At 47.1% G+C, this 21714-nt stretch overlaps 1 protein-coding gene across 2 annotated transcripts in view; it reads left to right on the forward strand.

The window, feature by feature from the left end:
- OSBP2 (oxysterol binding protein 2) overlaps positions 1 to 21714 on the forward strand; it is a 177823-nt gene that overhangs the window by 96778 nt on the left and 59331 nt on the right. The window lies entirely within an intron of this gene.

The following is a 21714-nucleotide window of genomic DNA, read 5'->3' on the forward strand; positions in this document are numbered from 1 at the left end:
CCTCCTTCCCAAGGAATATACACACGCATTGGTTACCAGTGATACTTTTCCAGATTTTTCCCATGCTTTTACAAAGCCATGTAAGCACACACACACCCACACACATATAGTTATATATATATAAATGAGATCGTATTTTGCATATTGATAAGCAGCTTGCTTTTTCCCTTACTGATATATTTTGGAGATCCTTATGTGTCAGTACATATAGACCGATCTCATTTTTAAAATAACTGCATGGAATTCTAAAGTGTGTCATAATGTATTTAATCATCTCCCTCTTTAAAAAAAATTCTTTTTTAAACATTTATTATTGAGAGACAGAGAGCATGAGCATGGAAGGGAGAGACAGAGAGAGGAGGAGACACCGAATCTGAAGCAGGCTCCAGGCTCTGGGCTGTCAGCACAGAGCCCGATGTGGGGCTTGAACTCATAAACCGTGAGATCATGACCTGAGCCGAAGTCAGACGTTCAACTGACTGAGCCACCCAGGCGCCCCTAATTGTCTCTCTCTTGATGGGCAGTAGGTTCTTTACATTTTATTAGTTTCACTGTAATGCTGTAGTAGACCTTCTTGTGCATGCAAATTTGTGCATGTGTGTAAGTTTTTCCAAAGCATAGATTGCTAGCAGTAGGATTGCCAATTTATATCCAGTGGATACCCATGATGGATAACAACAGACACTATCAAATTGTCAGCCAAAAAGAGGGCATAAATTTATATGTCCCAACAGTGTGGGTTGTCATTGCATTTCTCTTATTACTGATAGAGATTGAGTCTACTTTTATCTGTTTATTGACCAATCATGCACATTTTGTGACTTGTATATTTATATTTATTGCCATTTTGCTGTTTAGATATTTGTGGTTTTATGCTGATTTGTAGGAGCTCATTCTGAGTTATGGTTCTTTCTCCTTTGTCAATTATGTATTTTGCAAGTATTTTCTGTGTTGCTTATCTTTTAACTTGATTTATGGTGGCTTTGGTGCTATGGAATTTCTAAGCTTTCGTGTTGTAAGATCAATCAGTCAGAGCCTTATTTTTTAGTAGTGTGGAAAAGTGGAGCTTGGAGGTTTAAGATGTTGCATTAGTGACCCTTCTCTGGTCTGTTTTTGCTCTTTGGCTTTGAATAAAACCCCTTAACTTTATTAAACTTTCATTTTGCCAGCTATGTACAGTGTTGTCTCTCCTGCCCAACCTCATCCCAGTTGCCATGAGGATCACAGAAGCTGTCTTGCAGAACTCCATAGCCATTCTAAACTTCACAGTTAAACTAACTCACCGATAGACATTGAGGCCCAGTCTTTCAGCACAGGCCTTGTCTGAGGCAGTGGTTTTCGGGGTGCCAAGACCCTGCCTCAGACCTGGTTCACTTTTCCCAAATGTCTTTTGAGTTCCTGCCCCGTGCTGGTGATGTCATCCTTGTGGCTCTGCAAAGGGAGGTGTATTCCTTTGTTCCGGTTGCCATGAAATACCACATACTGGCTGGCTTAAGCAACAAAAATGTATTTCCTTACAGCTCTGGAGGCTAGAAGTCCGAGATCAAGGTGTCAGCAGGTTTGGTTTCTTCTGAGGCCTCTCTCCTTGGTTTATATGTTGTTGCTTTCTAGTTGTCTCCTCACATGGTCATCCCTCGGTCTGCACATGTCTGTGTGTGTCCTGATCTCCTCTTCTTTTTTTTCTTTTTAATTTTCTTTCTTTCTTTTCTTTTTAAGTTTATTTATTTATTTTTGAGAGAGAGAGAGTAAGTGAGGGAGGGGCGGGGGGGTTGGAGAGAGAGAATCTCGAGGAGGCTCTGTGCTGTCAGTGCAGAGCCCAGCTCAGGGCTCAATCTCACAAACTGAAAGATCATGACTTGAGCCAAGAGCAAGAGTCAGATGCTTAGGGCACATGGGTGGCTCAGTCGGTTGAGCATCCATCTTTGGATCAGGTCATGATCTCGCGCTCCATGAGCTCGAGCCCACGTTGAGCTCGGTGCTGACAACTTAGAGCCTGGAGCCTGCTTCGGATTCTGTGTCTCCTTCTCTCTCTGCCCCTCCTCCGCTTCCTTGTGGAGCAAGCTCTCTCCCTCTGTCTCTCTCAAACATAAATAAACATCAAAAAAAAAAAAAAAAGAATCAGATGCTTAACCGACTGAGCCCCCCAGGTGCCCTTTGATCTCTTTGCATAAAAACACCAGTCATATGGAATAGGGGCCCACCTATATGACCTCATTTTACCTTAGTCACCTCTCTAAAGGCTCTTTCTCCAAATACAGTCACATTCTGAGGCACTGTGGGTTTGAACTTCCACATATGAATTTGGGTTGGGTGGACACAATTCAGCCGATAATAGGGAGCGAGCACTGTATCTGGATGAGAATCAGGAAAGTGAGGCTCAGAGAGGCTCCTGCACTTGGTTCATGTCACCTGATGAGCAGGTTGCAGCTCTGTGCTCAGACCCATGCATCTGAACCCTAAGTGCAGGCCTCCCCGGGGCAGCCTGAGTGATGCTGGGACTGCTTTGGTTCCACTGCCATGACTTCCTGTTCATTGGTCCCACCCATCCTGTTTCCCTGCCATCCTATTGCCTCATACTCCATGCTCCCTAAGCAGGGTAGGACACCTATTCCCGGCTGGCTGACTCTTCTGTACCTCCTTTGGCCCCTTGGAAAAGGGTTTCAAATAATTCATTTGACTGAATGTAGCTTGCTCAATTGTTGTTGTTGTTGTTGTGGACAAAGATTCCATAGTAAGATAAAGAATATTTGGAATATGAGTAACTCCCCAGTAATCTCACGCCCTCACAAAACTGTTTTTGACTTTTGCACATTACCTTCTCTTCCCCACTCTGCACATACCCTTGTATTTCACATCATTGGCATCGTATTAAATATGGCCTTTATGCTCTGCCTTTTTCACCCCACATTATAACTAACAGTCTATCTTTATAATGATCATTTTAATGGCTGTGTAATATTCCACTGAGTTGATGTACTCTAATGTTTTGAATTACCGTCTGATTTTTGTGCATTTGAGTTTCCCCATTTATGCTATTATAGATAATGATGCAATGAATGTCTTTGTACTGAATGCTCTTTGCTTCTCTTGAATTATTTCCTGAGGGAAAATTCCCGGGAGTCGGATTACTGAGTTGAGAAAGGCAACATCATCACAGCACCTTGATGAGCTGTAATATCTCTTTCTGGAATGAGCATACTGTTGTTCCATGCCACCAGCAATGAATGAGCATGCCAGCTTCACTGCCATCTCATTTGCATTTGGTGTTAATAATTCAATACATTTTGGGCCATTTTAATATACTTAAAAAGCTACCTACCTCCGAGCTGCTTTAATTTGTACTTTTTTTTTTCCATGAAGGAGGAACATTCTGCAATAGACTTGTATTTTCAATCATTTTTGTTGTTGCTTTTTTTTAAAATAAGTTTTTTGAAAAAGAAATAATTGAAGACTAGACAAATGGATACTAATCACCTGGGAATCCCAGCCCTTTGGATGTCTTGAGGGATTTGTTGGTCAAAGTGTTATTTAGACCTCAACAAGCAAAAGGCCTTTTGGTCAATAAGTGGTATAAGCAATCGAATGGGCCAGCTGGGGGCCAGCCACTTCTGTGAACAAAAAGGGCTGAAAAGAGGCCAAGCATCCTCAGAACTGCCTGGTGGGACCTGACCCTCGTTCTCCACGGGGTCCTCTAGGCGACCTGGTCTTCAGGCAGGCCACTTCTTCCAAACACATGTGCAGGGATACAGTAGCCCCTGGCTCACTCCAGAGCAAAGCCCACCAGACTCAGCTCCCAGAGAAGTGGTCTCTGGGGCTGTTACTAGCAGCAGAAGGGACATGCAGGCAGAGTCAGGCCTAAGGCACTGTCCCTAGTGAACTCTATCTTGTGTTTGCCGTTTTTTAAGCTAGTTTGACCAAGTGCACTCTCCCCTATTCCATCTTTCTGATCTAAAATAATCAACAACAAATTGAAGTTTTCCCCCCTCGGAAGTTTATTTTAATTGCCTAGCAACACATATCATAAATTGCTCTGAAATTAATTATTTGGCTTTGGTGCAGAATCATTTATTAATGAGGATAGCAGTCAGCATCTATGAGCAGCTATTCTTAGAACACTGCTGTTTTAAAGGACTTCATTCTTAAGATACCTCCACAAGGAACAGTATGCTAGGCAGGCCCTTGGAGAGGTTGATTCTCCAGACAACACAGAGGTCAATGCCTCTCTCCTGAGGGCCTGAGCCCTTCATTAGTGATGAGTTTGAGGCCCAGAGGGGGAACCAAAGGTCCCTAAGTCCCACAGCAGTGGAGGGCTGTGACCAACTCAGGTCAGGAAGCCGCCATTGGATCCTGCCCTTGGGGACCTCCTCAGCCTGTGCTCACCTTTGCATGGTCTAGTCAAGGTCCAGTCAAGGGCAGAGGTGCAGAGGGGAAGGGGCTGCCTGATGGTGTGCACCAGAAATGCCATCTATGAGGGGCCACCTGCTGGGAGGGGAAGGACGGTGACAGAAAGCTTGGGAAGGCAAGAAGGTAGTGTGTGAGTGTGTAGGCTGGGCCAAATAGGGCTCCTGATAAAGTTGCTTTCATTGATTGATTTATCAATGAATTGATTTATTTGTTTATTCCTGTGTTCATTCATTCAGTGTGTGCCTACCATGTGCTGGGCCATGCTAGAGGCTGGGAGCAGTAAGAAAAGACCACAGTCTCTGCCCTTAAGGAGTTTGCAGTCTGGTGTGGGAGATACACAAGTAAGTAGGAACCCCCACAGTAGGACGAGTTAGGTCCTGGGAAAGAAAGAACCTTGGGGCATTCTGGGAGCCCAGGCTGGGGGAGATTCGCCTATGATCCTACTATATTAACATTCCATGTATGGATAGTTTTCACACAATTATAAATATATTGCATGATTTGCCTTTTTCCTCTTAGCATTTTCTTTTTAAGCACAGTTTCTTATTTCTGCAGAGTCATCACATACATAAGTCTAAATGGCTCCGTGATATTCCGCGAAGTTGATGAAATAAACATTTGCCTGCTGTTATATTGTTAGGTTGCTTCTAGGTTTTTGCAACAAATGGCATTGGATGCAGAACTTTGTGCTCCTTTCCCACTGTTCACTTGTGATGAATCCCAGGGGATTCATTATTCTGGGCTGGAGGGTGTGGATGTGTGTCCGTGGTTCTTACAGTGTGCTACCACATGTTCCCCCACCCCTCTTGAGGCCTGGGACCAGTTTCTCTGTTACCCCCAGTACTGGGATGGACAACAAGTATACCTATCTTCCCCACATATGCATGTGCACACAAACACACACAGATATGTATGTGTGAATTTTGGCTGAGTGGGTGTGTCTGCCATATTACTGAGCAAAGGAGGAAACATATTGGAAACAGAGCCTGTGTAACGATGTCCTGGTAGCAAGTAGAAGTGAGGAGGTCAGCCTGTAGGGGGGCTGTTGCAGCAGCAGCAGCCCAGAGGAGCTGTGACAAAGGAGTGGTCACCATAGACATGAGGGGAAGCCAAAAACTCTGACGTGACCAAATCAACTGGTCTTGATGTAGGGTCAATTACAGCCTAGAGACAGGGTTGAAGTTGCCTCCAGGATTGTCAGTGCAGGGTATTTGGGGTGAGTGGATCTCAGGAAGGTTACAGAGTTAGTGCACTTGATTTTAGCACATCATGTTTAAGATGTTGGTGGCTGTCCACCTGGAGCTGTTCAGGAGCTGCCTTCTATGCACGCATGAAGATGAGGGGCAGGAGCAGACTGGGGTTCAGCCTGACCCACACATGGACAGGAGGGAAACTTTGACAGGCCTCAGGGCCTGAATTACCCATCCATCATCTCCTGCTCTGTCTCTTGGATTTCTCGCTGCTGGGTCAACTAAGACATTTCAGCTAGTGTATCTTCTCCTTTAAGGACAAATAGATGCTGTTCTGGCTGCCTGCGAAGCTAGGTTGCAGATTTTTAAAGTATTTCACATGAGCAGAATCTGATAATTGTTTGACATCACTTATAGCAGAAGACAATTATGTAGCAAGGAGAAGATATGTGTTTGCCTTAGTAGGACTGCATGATTTTCTTTCATATTTCTCTTTACTGTTTTAGTTTCCTCCCTGGGTGTGTTTTGTTCCCTGTCTTCTCCATTATACAGCTCTAAGTAAGGGGAAGTGGACAAAGGAAACAGGGTCGGTGACCCCAGCATCCACTCACTGTGAGGATAGGCACCAGGTACTCAGCCCCTGTGCCTTCCCCTTCCTCAGCTCTGAGATGGAGGGCACAGCTCTGAGTTTGAAAGATTCTTCCAGCTTCCAGAGTCCATGAAACTCAGAGTATCTGGTTAAATATCCTGGGTTGGATTGTTCTTCTACATGCAAATCTTTTAAAAATAGCTGGTGTGTTCATGAAAGGTTCCCAAAGCACTCAGAGCACTGTTCCAGTCTCACCCCATTTTTCCTTGTGAGGCATCTGGGAGCCTGGGAAGCAATATTCTGCTTAACGGACCCCACAGAATGTGGTTCAGAGTGTGCCTCCCAGGTCAGCCAGAACAGGTTGGGTCCAAGCCTGGTGACCCCAGGCAAGTCACTTTACCTCAGAGTCTTAGTTTCCTCATCTGTAAAAGAAGATGTTGGTGGACTGTACCAAAGGCTATTACCATGAGGCACTGCAGGAAATGTAGGTAAAGCTTGAAGCCCAGCATGTGGCATTCAGTCAGCACTCCTCCACTGGCGGCCATTTGCATTATTCTCATGCTCTTCATTTCGTAGCCAAAAATTCAAGGCCCAGAGTGGCTAAATGCCTTATATCCCCTGGGCCAGCGAATCTAACACAATTGCTCTAGATTGATCCTCTAGGTGGAAGAAATACTCAGTTGCTTCAAAGGCGCAGAAGGGAATTATTGACCCGGCACCGCTTACCCTGAGTTTATTATAACAGGAGCTTCATTGAATATTTGAAAACCTTTAAATTGATGAAACTTGACTCAGTTGCATTAGATTACATTTGGTAAATTCCCTTGACTGAACTCCTGTGAAGAGGTGGTATCGAGGAGGGCTTTGTCAGGGGTGGAACAAGGGCTGAAACCCAGTCCTAGGGCCCAGAATCTGTAGGCCAGTGGGGGAAACAAGATCCAAACAGGGCAGAGTAAGGTGGGAGCCAGGGCCAATAAGTACGGCCAGCCTGGGCTTAGACTGCCTTCCAGTGAGTGTTCAAGCCAAGGTGTCAGTGTAGCTAAAGCTGAGAGAGGGAGGGAGACAGGATAGGTATGCTTGTGGGGATGTAGAGTGGAAGGGTGACAAGAGTCTGAGATACATTGGAACAGATTCTTTTGGCTGTTGTATTCAGTGTAGGCTGTGAGGGACCAAAGTGGAAGCAGGAGACTTGCTGGGAGGCTCTGGAAGAATCCGCAGGGAAGATGATGGTGTGTCTGGCCTGGATGGCAGTAGTGGGGGTGGTGAGAAGGGATGAGATCCTGGCTGTATTCTAAGACTATGGCTTGTCAGGATGTGCTGACCAACTGGAGGTGGGTCTAAGAGCCATAGGAGTCAAGGGTGACTTCCAGGTTTCTATCCTGAGCAACTGGAAGAATGGCAGTGTCCTAGGTGAGGTGGGGAGGACTGCGGGAAGGATGAGGTCACAGGTTGGGGGTGCCATTGGGAGCTCAGACTTGGACAGTTAGGTTTGGGTTGTCCATCAGACATCCCACGGAGAACTCGTGTCGGCAGCTGGACAGGCGAATTGTGTTCAGAGAGGTCTGAGGAGAGAAGAGAGACTCTTGTTCCTAGGTGCCTGCAGCCCTGCGGTAGCAGTGCCAAGGTAGCCGGCTCCCTGGGCCCCGCCTGTTGCCTTCCTCTAGGACGGTGGACAGGTGTCTGCAGGTGGTCAGAAACAGGTGCACCAGGCTCACCGGGCGCCACAGGGGAATCAGAGGGTGACCAGGTCTCAGAAGTGACCCCGATTTCTTGGAATCACCGTCAGGCCCTGGGCCATCCTCATTTCCCATGTGCCCTTAGCTCTCAAGGGCACCTTTCCCTTTGAAATAAAGCAACGCCAATCCTGCTGCTACAGGAGGCGGCACCTTCGGCCGGATTTTCTCATTAAAATGTGACGTTTAATTGAGGAGCCCGCCGGACACCTGAGTCCGACCTGGATGCCCTCGGGGTCGCACGGGGTACCTGGCGGCGGGCGGGCCGGGCCCCCGCTCCAGGGAGAAGAGACCGGGAGGCCGCAGCTCAAGCTCCGCTCGACTCCTGTGGCGCCGACGGGGTTAACGGGCTCGTGCACCGGGCGGCGGGCGGGCAGCAGTGGTGCATTGTGGTAACGCGGCGCCGGGACCGAGAGCACTCGCCACCTCCGCCGGGAGGCCCGCCAAGCTGTGCGCGCGTCTGTGGGGGCCCTCGGGCCGGCGCCATGTAGCGCCCGGCTACTCGGAGGCTGCCCCGCCACGGGGATGAAGGGACGCGGCTGCTGGGAGTCGGCCTCCGTGCGCTCCTTCTGCAGCTCCGGCTGCCTGAATAAATTTAAGAAGGGTTAGTGCTGCCCGGCTTCCGCCTAAAGGCTCGGATCCCTGCGCACGCCCGCCCGCCTGGCGCCGGGCGGGCTACATGATCAGTCCACTCGAGTCTCTGATGTCACTCCCTCGCTGCGTGGGGAGCACGGAGAGCCTCGGGAAACCCCTGTCCCGGTACCTAGCCAGCGTGCGCTCCGGACTCGCTTCAAGCGCGGGGCATTTTGGAGAGAGGGTTGTGGCTCTAGACACGTCCGACTGATTAACAGCTGCAAAAGAAACAAAGTATAATACAGAGCTTTCTGGAAATAAGGAAGAGGCGGTCCCTGTGTAACCCCCCCCCCCCCCCACTTAGTTCCCCAGAGTAGGCTTGGGGCCCGCGTGCCCCTGGAGCGCTGGTAGAATTGCTGCTTTGCCCCCAAGGGCCTCATCCTGGGGTCCTGGGGCTAACCGTGGTGTCAGCTGTGCTCAGTGCATGATCCAACCAACTTCTCTTTGCCCTTTGAGCAAGCTGTGACAGATCAGGAGAGTCCGTGTAAGTGGCCACCTGGGTTTAAGCTAGGACCAGCTTTGAGGATGCCGCCCGCAGGCAATGTGGTCTTGTGGTCTTGAACGACAGCCCAGGGGTGTCTTGAACGACAGCCCAGGGGTGTGCAGGCGTGCTAGCCAGGGAGCCCTTTGTCAGTGTTGCTGTGGGGGGGGGGGGGACATTAGCTGTTGTTAAGGTTAAAGCCTTGCAAACTGGTGAAGCTCCTGCTTGCGGTTCCTGATGCTTGAAACTTGCATTTTTGGAGATTTTGCACGAGTGAAACTTGCTGTATTTACCGTATTGTTTGTTATAATTTCAAACTCTAAGAAAAAATAGGGTTCTTTGACTCTCTAGATCTAGAAGACACAGAGGCAGTTAAATTCACTTAACATGAATTTATTAGAAAGAGCTCCTTTTAGAAATTAACTCCCTCTGATCTGTAATGAGCCTTGTAATTTTGCTGACTGGTCACACTAATAGCTTTATAAAGCCCTGGTTTAGGGCAGACATCCTTGAAGTTGTAGACTCCAAGCCTCAGCCCTGGAGTCAGGTTTAATCATGCAGAGTCTCCTGAAAACACCATCTGAAGTCATGGAGTGTTTGTAATTACAAACATTTGAAATTTATTTTACTGGGAGCTGATGCTGTGGCTCCATCTTGAGAATCCTTTACAGAAACTTCCAAGTGAATTTTGTCTCAAGTATGTCTTCTGGTTTTAGATTGGTTTTGATTTCCAACTTTTATTTTGGATATAGTGTCATTTCTAATGCAGTTATGTTCTTAATGAAAAGTTTAAATGATGTTCCTGTTATCACTTTGGATGAATTTATTCTGAAGGTGAATCTTGGAGTTAATTTTTTAAAAAAGAAGAGAATATACAGTTAGGTATTAAGCTGTTTTTCTTCTATTGTCCTGCTGATGATTTTCTTGGTCACCATTCTCTTGAACATTTGGCTGCTGACAGGGAGCATTGGGCCTCATATCCACTTGCTTTCTGCTTGGTTGTGAGGATGCTCATCTTTGTCTGAAAGCTAAAAAGCAGCTGTACCTCAGGACTGATGACAGTAACTTCTTTTGTTTTGTACACACACACACACACACACACACACACACACACGGCATGAGTGGGGGAGGGGCAGAGGGAGAGAGAGAGAATTCCAAGCAGGCTCCGCACTGTCAGCGCAGAGCCTGATGCGGGGCTTGAACTCAAAAACTGTGAGATCATGACCTGAACTGAAATCAGGAGTTGGATACTTAACCAACTGGGCCACCCACATGCCCCAAGAGTAACCTCTTTGACTGCTAGACCCCTCCAGGCCAGACCTTCCTTCTTACCTCTCTTGTGTCCCATTCTCCACAGTAGGTCTGAGGATGAGGAGCTGTGGAAGTTGTAGTTGGGTGGGCATGGTGCTTAGAACAGGACCTGGAAGGGAGCTTGCTCGGCTGTGGGAGGAGCCCCAGGAGCCAGCACAGTGGGTCAAGAGCAGCCAGGATTCAACCTCAATGTCAGATGCCCTGGGGGCAGACTGCAGAGTGTGTCCCTCTGGTGCCCTGTGAGTAAACATTCTGTAAGACCAAACAGAACATTTCTGTGGGCAGGATAATGCTTGCAAACCTGGCCAGCTAGAAAGAGCGGAATGAGAAGCGTAGAGATGGACCCTGCGGGGGGCCTGGTTATTGGTCAGCTCTGGGAGGTGGGAGCCTCTTGGCCCCTCAAGTGTGGGTGTAACAGGCACAGGTGGGGCCCTCATCCCCAGCTTGCAAATGAGGTGAGACTGGCCTTCTCCTTTCAGAGACATTGAAGGGTATTGCAATGAGAGGCCATTCCAGACACATCTACCCTCAGAGAAGGGTCCCGGTGAAATTGTACAGGTTGAAGAGAGAGCTGGGCTAGCAGCCTGCCCTAGGCACTAGGGGCTGAGATCCAGGTAGTGATCATTTAGGTGGCAGGGTGGCATCTGGGCCTGTAGAGGTTCATCACATGGGCTATTACTCTGCGTGGGGTGGGTTCCCACCATGGATCCAGGGTGTCAGGGGGCCTGAGTACTTCTCCTGACTCTGCTGCTGGGCTGTGTGACCATGGGCAAGTCCCTGTCCCTCTGTGGAGGGGGGATGCTCCTGCCTCTGTAAATGACAGAGAGGAGTGGGTTGAGAAGGCCTAGTGTCTGTCCTGCCCTCAGACCTGGGCTTGTGAAAAGGAGCCCTGGGGGGTCTGTTGATGGGAGGCTGCTCCTCAGTGGGCAATGGGCTATTCAAACCACACCTCCAGTGCTTGCCTGACCTTCAGCTAGCTTCTTGACCTTTCTGATCTGCAATTTTCTTGTCTAAAAGATGGCATTAAACCTACTTACCTGGCAAGATTGCTGGGAAGTTGAAATAAGATAATATATATCCACACCTACTAATTAGTCAATCAATCAATCTGTGTGTCCCTGTGTTTCAAACAGAGCCAGGAACCACAGATGGGGAGATGCCCATTCAGGGTCTCTCGTAAGCTCTGAATTCAGCCATTGGCCGTTCACTTATTTGTTTGTGTGTGCACATGTGGACAGTTGTATATAGAACTTCTGCATCTTTTTGGAATGTAAAGTTCTCTTTTTTAAAAAAAAAAAAAACCTTATTTATTTTGAGAGAGAGAGAGAAGGGGAGGAGCAGAGAGAGAGAATCCTAAGCAAACTCCCCACCAGCAGTGAACTCTGAGAACAGTGAGATCATGACCTGAGCTGAAACCAAGAGTTGGATGCTTAACTGAAGTTCTGAAAGAGCAGAAAATAGGGACCCCTTGCCCTGGCCATGAATACTCACCAGAGGTCAGAGCCAGGTGACCTTGGCCTGTCTGCAGCTCTGCTGAGGTTGCCACTTTCCCATTTGTGGCCTCAAAGAGCCCCTGTGTACCCATGAGCCAGCCTCCATCTTCTGAGCCCAGCTCTGATTGGGAGCACTTGCACAGTGGAGAGAGGCTGAACTGAGCTTGGCGAAGACTGGGTGATGTGTCACGGAAACAGGAGGGGATCAGGGCAATGGTAGCAACATGAGCCATCATCAAGGGCAAGTTTATGGGGTCAGGCAAGTCAGGTATCTTTGCACAGGCTCCCAACAGAGTCAGTGGCAAGCATGCTCCAGCTTCTAGAGTGTAGGTATGATATAGTGCCAGGTACTTGACTGTTCTGAGGGCCTGTTGTTTTGATGAAGGTTGTTTGTTTGTTTTTGCATCTTTGAGGCCTAGAACAGGTACCATTCTCAGAGAATGCTTCCCATGGAACATCAGCTGAGAATTGCTGTTGGGTATGGTGTCCTTCAAAAAGTCATAGGTGGGGTTCTTTTGTGTTCATTTTGGGGCTTGCCAACTGATCTTGTGTTTCCCTGCATTGTGCTCCCAGGTGTCTGCTGAGGTCCTTGGGAAGAAGGACTGAGGCACAAAGTGAAAGACTAGCTCTCTGTGCTAATCATTTTCTGTGTGTGTACTGAATGGCCCCCTAGTGCAGTGCCTGGAGATTAGCAACTCTGACCTCACTGGGCCTGGCCTCACAGCCCACCCAGTCCAGCCTCACTCTGCTCTGCCCACTCAGCCGAATGCCTTTGCTCATCCCTCACATGTTAATCAGATTCTTCCTTGGAGGCCCTGTGCCCATCCTAGTTCTTCCTGAAGCTTCCCCAAACCCCTCAAAGGTTACCTCTCCCCTCAGGCCTCTCCTGGGCCTGCCTCCTGTAGCGGACCCGGGTTGTTTGACTACAAGCCATGTCCCCCTCAGAGGCTGTAAGCTCCCAAAGGTGGAGCCTGGGTTCCACCTGTGTCTGTGATGTGCCCCCTACTCCTGGTACTTGGCCCTTTGCAAATTGCTATTCCATAACCAACCCACCAGCATGGAAGTGAATGGAGGGAAGGGCCATCTGAGGCTGAGTGTTCAGGAGCATTCTTGGCTGGTGTCTTCCCCTTGAAGCCGGGGTTCTCAGCCTCCTGTTTTCCCTCTGGGAAACAGGTTTCTCCTGGTTCACTGGAACTCTCCTGACTCAAGATTGAAGGAATAGAGACTCCTGGGTGTCTCATTGGTTAGGCATCCAACTCAATTTCAGCTCAGGTCATGATCCCAGCGTTGTGGTTTGAGCCTCATATCAGGCTCTGTGTTGAACATGGAACCTGCTTAAGATTCTCTCTCTCTCTCTTTTCTCTCTCTCCCTCTGCCCCTGTCCCCTGCTCACACACACACACACACACACACACACACACAAACACTCTCTAAAAGAAAATACAAATAAGTTTAAATATTGGAGCAAGGGGTGGAATCTGTCCTGCTTTGCCTCTTCTCATCCTACCATGGTAAGTGGCTCCCCTGGAACAACCAGGGAAGCTCAGAGGTGTGAGGAAGGGGGGCTCTTAGGTAAATGTAGGAGATCATAAGGAACTTCCTGGAGGAGGTGGTGCCCAGATGGGTGTTGGAGGATGAGGATGAGTGGGCAAGTAGGGGGTGGGGATAGGCAGGTGCTCAGTTAGGCTTGAGCGAGCTGTCAGGGCCCTTGACAGGCAAGAGGCAGAGCAGAGCCTCACTGGTGGGTTGGATCCAAAAGGACAGGTAGGCAGGAAAGGATGTGAGCTCTGCTGGCTCTGCAGGTGGTGTATGGCTTATACAAAGGAGGCTTTAGAGTAGCATTGACCCCATTTATGTCCGCCCTGGGAAGGACATCTGACCTCACGAGTGGTCACCATTACTTGGTGTGATGCATGGAAGGAGGACATTCTCTCACAAGCATGTTGCCTGGTGGGAGCCTCTGTCTGCATACCTGTAGGAGGGAGGTGGGGATCAATATGTATGAGAGGCCCCTCCCCCCACCTTCCCGGCACATGGTAGCTGCTCATCCTTATTACTATTACTTTGTGGAGCTTGAAATGAAAGGGAATGTGAAGCCCTTGGCACACATAAGGGGGCTTAATCAGTAGTGGCAAATATGATGATTATTGTATCATTGTACTGTATCGTTCTGTGGATGGGGAAACTGAAGCTAAAAGACTTTCCCAAGATCACAGGCTTAAGTGGGACCCAGAGCCTGCATGCTCTGCCAGCATTTATCGTGTGTCAGTAGAATGGGTGGTCAAGGGGCAGGGGAAGGCCAGCAAGGGAATGGTATAGACCAAGAATCTGCTGGACTCTGAACAAGCCTGGCCTAGCTAGAGGCCACATTGGTGAGGCCTGGGCCTCAATTTCTGGGGCAGAACATGGGAAGTGCTAAGTGTGGTGATTTGGGGGGGGGGGATTCCTTATTGAAAACGCTAAATGCCAGGGGGAAGTTTTAAATGTTTCAATGCTTTTGGGTCAGAGTGAAGAGCATTAAATGGTAAGAGAAGACAGTAGAATTTTTCTTTTTCTATTTTAGCAGGAAATCTGGTTAGTCATTCACTCTATGCTAAGAACTGTCCCAGTAGCTGTATGGAACACACAGCATCCACAGCCAGGTGACAGGAATCTAGCCCAAAGGGGCTGGGCATGCTGGAGCCCTGCCCACATCCTTCCGAGCCACCACATGGGTTCCTCTCCTGCCACCCCTTTTCCCCTGGGAAGGAATGGATGATGAGCATGGCCCTGGCTGGCCAAATTCAGAACCCAGGAGTTCATGCCCTGTGGAGAAGATTTGAGCCTATTCACACAGCATGAAGCTCTCAGGAGTCCATGAGCTCTGCCAGGGGGCAGTGATGAGAAAGGTAGGTAGGCAGGGAGCCCAGCATGGAGGGCCCACTGTGGGCAGGCAGCTAAGTAGGTGGGTGGGTTGGATGGGCTGCATGCAGGGGCATCGCAGGTAGAGAGAACGACATGTTGGGGATACTGAGGAGGGCTGCACGTGGGAGAGCATGTGGGTATCACCATGTGTAAGGGGGAGGCCTTCGGGTAGGGAGAACAGAGAGCTAATGGCAGGGGGGGAGAGTGGAGAAAGGTGGGCAGAGTGGGCTTCCCCCAGTGCTCTGGACTGGCTGTGCAGAAGCCCCTGTCTGCAAATAGGCTTCCTGTGTAAACTCTGAGCCCCTAGGTGGCAAGTGGACCGCTGTGCTGGATTTGAGGGCTGAGAGGGAAAAGAGGGTCATGAACAGAAGTGGCCTCTACTTGGAGGACAGTAGAGAATAGAAGCTGCTTGTGCATTCATGGCTGTGCCCTTGAGCAACAGCATGCCAGTAAGGAGGGTACTGGCAGCATGGAGGTGACAAGACTGTAATGGGCCCTGGGCTGCCCCAGCCAGGGTTCTGTTGCCATTGGTGGCTACAAGGAGCCTGGAGAGTGTGATGTGTTCTCTGGGGAGCTGGTTCACTGATTGTTCACAGGTTGGTGTGCAGGGCTGCAGTGAGCCCACTTGGTGCCCATCTTTAGAAAAGGGCACCCCTCCTTCAAGATCTTTTACTTCCACTTAACCTGAAACTGTTGTAGTATACTAATTTTGTTAGAGCAGTGCTCTTTTTTTCTTCATTTGCTGTTGTAATAAAAACAAATCTACAGTGTCTGTTGTGAAAGGTGCCCCCTATGGTTGTGCAGTGGGCAACCAGCTCAACCATAAGCAACAACCCTGTTAATATCAACACTTCCTAAGAGCAATGTTTGGCCCCAAGGATTACACAACGACCTCTGTTGTCTCTAGGCAAAGAGAGAGAGGGCTGTCCAGGTGCCATGCCAAGAGAGATGACTGCAGGGAGCCTGGCATAGGCCAAAGTGGGAGAAGGACTCAGAGATGCCGTGTGAAGCTATGTGCAGAGGCCTCAGGGAAGCCGGCAAAATAGAGAGAGAGGCCTCCAAGCCACGGGAGAAAGAGGCAGCCTGAGTCAGTCTTCATGGGGACTGAGAGGTTTGCAGTAGGTACTTATTCCTCTGACCTCATGAGTGAGTGTCCTACAGCGTGCAGCACTGCCCTCTGCAGAAACAAGTCGTTCCCTGACTGCCTGGTTTTCCTGTAAAGTGCCAGTCAGCACAGACCAGCAGCAGCATCTGATCAAATAGATGAACAATATGAATAAAGATGAGGTTATGGGCTTCAGGCTGCCAGAGATAAATTTCCTTTTATGTCCTGTTTTCCTCTGACGTGTGTGTTGAATAATGACACCTGACGCACATCTTCAGAAATAGTAGCTACTCAGGCTGGATGGTATGGTGAGGTCAAAGGAGGCCACGGACTCAAGGAAGGGGGATCCCCACGTGGGCAGCGCTCTGCGTCCTGGCCTGGTGGTCCCAGTGTCCTTGTGGCTATCGGTGGGAGCTGGTTCATGGACAGATGTTTTCCCTGAGAGGCTAGAACTGACAGCCAGCAAAGCCCCCTGGGTCCCACCCTCTGCCTGCATCAGAAGCAGCGCAGTTTGTTTGGAGGGGCCCCTAGAGCATGACTCTTGGCTCATTAACCATTTAGAAGCTGCTTTTCTGTGTGATGAAATCCCCTCCCCATACCCACTCTTCACCTCCCCCAACAGACACACACACAGACTTTATTCTTAGCCAAACTGGGGTTCATCTGGGCCAATCTTCTGCATCCTGCATATTCATTATTTTTAAGGGTTGTTTACCATTAAAGCAACAATTCCAGATGTTCAAGATCCTGGTGTTTCCATAACTCACATCGCTATTTTTAGGTCTCTATTTTTAGTCAGTGTTTTTCCTTTATGCAAACATCCTTTTTACATCATTGAGATACCAAAAAAAAAAAAAATACCATTTTCTCATGGCTTGTACATCATAAGCACTTTCCCACGTTATCACAGGCTTAAGAAGTATCTGTTGAATGGCTGTGGAACATCTTTTCCTTCTGTTAGACATTTCATTTCTTCCCAGATTGTCACCAGAGCCAAACTGCTGCCTGAGCATCTTTGGCACATAAGATTTTTCTTTGGTGTCTCTTTCCGGACAAATTCCCAAGAGTACTGTTGCTGAGTCAAAGAGAGTGATTGCTTCCCTCTGGCAACTCCATGGCCCTGGGCCCAAAGTGTTCTGGTCGATCATGCTCTCGGGGCTGGGTGTGGACATCTTGTCCTCTCCCCCTGCCCCGCACTAGCCTTCCATCATTCTGAGAGAGTATTTTTTAGCCAGGCATAAGATTGTGCCTTATTAGTGTTTTAACTTGCATTTAACTAACTAGAAAGGATGAATTTCCTCCTACCCACGAATTTCATTATTATTTGTGGTTACCCTTCCGTGGCTCATCAGCTACATCTTTTCCTGCCCTGTGTGGAAACCCAAAGGGTAGCATTATGAGTGTTGTTGGTTTACATTGGACATGGCTCGAACCCAAGCCAGACAGAACTGCCTGGGACCCTGGCACTGCTCCACTTTGCTTGGTGGGTGAGGTTCTGAGAAATGGTCCTTGGAACTGTCATCCCCTAGCAGGATCCTCTGCCTAACTTGTGAGGCCCCTTGTTTGAAAATTATTAAGAGTTTCAAAAGGGAGGGGCACCTGGGTGGCACAGTCAGTTAAGCGTCCGACTTGGGCTCAGGTCATGATCTCCTGGTTTGTGGGTTCCAGCCCTGCGTAGGGCTCTGTGCTGACAGCTCAGAGCCTGGAGCCTGCTTCGGATTCTGTGTCTCTCTCTGCCCCTCCCCCACTCGTGCTCTGTCTCTCTCTCTCTTTCAAAAATAAATAAACATTAAAAAAAAAAAAAAGAGTTTCAAGAGGGAGGCAGCTGAACATTAAACCAAGCATGAGGACCTTCTGACTTTGGGCCCTGTGTGACTGTGCAGGTCACATGCCTGTGGTGGCCCCCATTCGTCCACTCCTTGGAGTCATCTAATTGGCAGTGGAGAGAGTTTGGAAGTGGTTTGCCTGACTGTGCCGAATCCACCCTTCAGCTTTCCTAAGGCCTAGTTGAGATGCAGAGATTCCAGATCCAGATATGAATGGCCTTCTGACATGAGGCCCTGCTCCTGCTGCTCTTGACTGACATTGGCTGTTTACCCTCCCAGGTCTCCCCCGCCCTGGACTTTTTCTCAGCGGCCATTTCCGTGCCCACTTACACCTCACCCTGACCCCTAGTGGCTCTTTCTGATAGAGAGCTGTCCCTCCTGCTCATCTTCATCTACCTTTGCCAAGCAGAACAAGAAGTACCTCACTGCCCTGAATATTTAATAACATCCTGTGCTGTTTTTCCTGTGTGCACTTTCACCTTTGCCTTTCCCACTTCCGTCTTGCCTTCCCCCTCCTGAGCCTCTTCTTGCCAGCCCAGGGCTAGGAGGAGTTGTTGCTTCTGTAGAGACAAGTTGCTAATCCAAGTGGCTGCAGATAGCTGCTGATAATCAGTAGCTAGTTGCACTTGCTCTTAATTGGAAATGCCAAGCTGTCTCCCTGATCCCAGTCCCCATGTTCCCCCTGCAAACAGCAGGGGTTCTGGGGGTGGAGGTGGGGAATGTTAACTTCAGAGGGGGCTCCAAAACATGGTGGCATTCTGAATGGAACAAATGGGTTTCCAAAGAAGGAGAGTATGTGAACCCTGGTGTGTGTTCTCAGTAGTGGCATTCTGCAGGGGACCTGGAGGACAGTTCCTGGAATGTGCCTCCTGCATTCTCCCCATGAATTACATAGAATTTGGAGCTTTCTTAAATGGTCCTTGACTTGATTTAGCTCTTACTGTCATGAGAAATGTGTCCTTACAGTCGTGGATTTTGTTCGTTTGTTTGTTTGTTTTCCATGTTTTATATTTTTCAAAGTTTGAATCAGGAAGGTATCGATGTGAATTACACATTAAGTTGAGAAGGGTTCAGTTACCCATACGAAGGAAAATCATGTAGCCACAGAATCCATGACTGTCACAGTTAGAGGGATCTTGTAGGTGATTCACCTAGCGCTAATGGTACAGACAAGGAAACTGAGGCCTGGAAACACACAGTTGGCACAGTTGGGAATCCACGGAGCCAGCCATCCACTGCTAGGTGAGATCAGTGGACGCAGTCCCAAATCATTGCCATTTGGCTATTTAAATGATTTTTGACGTTTTTTCCAGATTACAAAGATAATTCATGCTCAGTGTAGAAAATTTAGTAAAGAAAAAGCACTTAGAAGAAAAGAAAAAGCACCTGTAATTCTATTGCACAGAGATAACCACAAATAATTTTAATTTTGTTAAACCCTAACGTGGGAAGATGCGTTTGAGTTTGACATGTGTTTTGAAGCTTAAAATATTGGTAAATTTTTAGAGAAGTACTTGACTGAACAGGAAAAATACCATGGGATGGTACTGAATGTAGAAAAGTATACACTAGGCTCATCATGAGAGGACTCATTCAAAAGAGAGATGATGTGCATTTAACGAATGTCACCTGCAAAGCATAGAATAATTCTGTGAATGAATTTAGCCCAAGAATTAGCTAGGATATTACCACTTACCTGCGTATATCCATTTACCTCTTACCCTATCCCCTGTACCTTCCTTCTTCTTCCTGCAGTGAACCACTATCCTAAATTTTGTATTTATCATGTGATTGGTTTTTTAAAAAATATAGTCTTATTTCTAACATCATTTTGTTTGGAAGGTATACTGTTTATTTTTTTATTTTAGCTCAAATAAAAATCAGACTCTATGCATCTTTTAGGACTTGTTTTTTTCTCTTTCACCATTATGCTTTTAAGATTAATCTACATTGTTGGGTGTGGCTATTGTTCATTTCCACAGCTTCTAATATTCTTTTGTGTGACTATATCACAATTCATGTACCCTTTCTCTGTTGATGGACATGAGATATGTTTCTGATACTTGGCAGTAATGAGCTTTGCTGCTATGAACATTACTGTACACATCTCCAAGTACAAAAGTTTGCCAAGGGGTTACCTGGGTAAGCCATTTCCAGTCATGGGATATACAAAGGATGAGTTTTGAAAAATAATACCAGATTGTTTTTCAGAATGGTTGTACTGATTTACTTTCTCATTGGGTAAATATGGGCGAGTTCCCTTTGATTGCCATTCTCTTTAACACTTGGTTTTGTGACATGTATTCTTGCAAATCTGATGGCCCTTAAATGGTATTTCTGTATAATCTTAATTGGCATTTCCTTCATATCAGAATAGTGTAAGCATTTTATTGGTGAGTATATATATCTTATGTGAAATGCACTTTTCTGTTGGTAGTTCATCTTTTTTTATGTTTTTGTAGGAGCTCTTTATATGATCTTGATACCTACCATTTGTCAGCGATAAGCTTTTAGTTTGTTTTTTTTTTAATTTGTTTAAAATTTTTTTTTAATGTTTATCCATTCATTTTGATATGGAGAGCATGTGTGAACAGGGGAGGAGCAGAGAGACAAAAAGAGAGAAAAATCCCAAGCAGGCTCCATGCCATAGGAACAGAGCCCAGTGTGGGGCTTAATCCCATGAACCATGAAATCATGACCTGAGCTGAGGCCAAGAGTCGGGCACTCAACCTACTGAGCCACCAAGGCACCCTTAGTTTGTATTTTTGTATCATTTTATTTATGATGTCTTCTGATAAACATACTTATTTTTTTAATTTTATTTTAATTTTTATTTATTTATTTTGAGAGAGACAGAAACAGTGTGAGCAGGGGAAGGTTAGAGAGAGAGAGGGAGAGAAAGAATCCCAAGCAGGCTCTGTACCGACTGCGCAAAGCCTGGTGCGGGGCTCTCAAACTCGCGAAACCATGAGATCATGACCTGAGCTGAAACCAAAAGTCTGATGCTTAACTGACTGAGCCACCCAGGCGCCCCTAAACACACTAATGTTTAAATAGCTTCATTGGAATATTCATATACCACAAACTCACTAATATAAAGTGTATAATTCAGTGTTTTTTATTGTATTCACAGGGTGTACAACCATAATCTAAATTATAGAATATTTTTGTCCCTCCTAAAGGAAACCATAGCAGTCATTCCACATCCCTCCTCTACCAACCCCAAGCAACCACTGACCTACTTTTTGTCTCTATAGGTTTGCCTATTCTAGATATTTCATATAAATGTCATATATTTTTATGTCTGGTTTCTTTCATTTAGCATAACGTTTTCAAGGTTTATCCATGTCGTAGCATGTATCAGTACTTCTCTGCTTTTTGTCACCATGTAATGACTCATTGTGTGGTTATACAACATTTCATTTTATCTATTCATCAGTTGATACGCATTTGTACTATTTCTCCTTTTTGGCCATTATGAGTAATGCTGCTGTGAACATTGGTGTATAAGTTTCCGTGTGGATGTGTGCCTTCATTTCTCTTGGGTAGATGCCCACAAGTGGGATTGCTGGGTCATACCATCATATTGCTGGGTTATACAGTTTAACTTTTTAAAGGCACTACCAAACTGTTTTTTGCCACGACTGTACCATTTCACATTACCACGACTGTACCATTTCACATTACCATGGGCAGCAGTGTATTAGGGTTGCAATTTCTCCATTTCTTTGCCAACACTTGTTATTTTATGATTATTATTATTATTGCCATCCTAGTGGGTGTGAAATGCTATCTCATTGTGGTTTTGATTTTCATTTTCCTAATGACTAAGAATGTTGGGCATTTTTTCATGTACTTGTTGGTCATTCATATATCTTCTTTGGAGAAATGTCTATTCTAACCTTTGTCCATGTTTTATTTAAGTTACTTTTTTTTAATGTTTATTTACTTATTTTGAGTGCAAGAGCATGGGGAGAGGGGCAGAAGTAGAGAGAGAGAATCCCAAGCAGGCTCCTCACTGTCAGCTCATAGCCCAATGTGGGGC

The sequence above is a fragment of the Panthera uncia genome, assembly GCF_023721935.1.
Source record: "Panthera uncia isolate 11264 chromosome D3 unlocalized genomic scaffold, Puncia_PCG_1.0 HiC_scaffold_8, whole genome shotgun sequence".
In the NCBI taxonomy this organism is placed as follows: domain Eukaryota; kingdom Metazoa; phylum Chordata; class Mammalia; order Carnivora; family Felidae; genus Panthera; species Panthera uncia.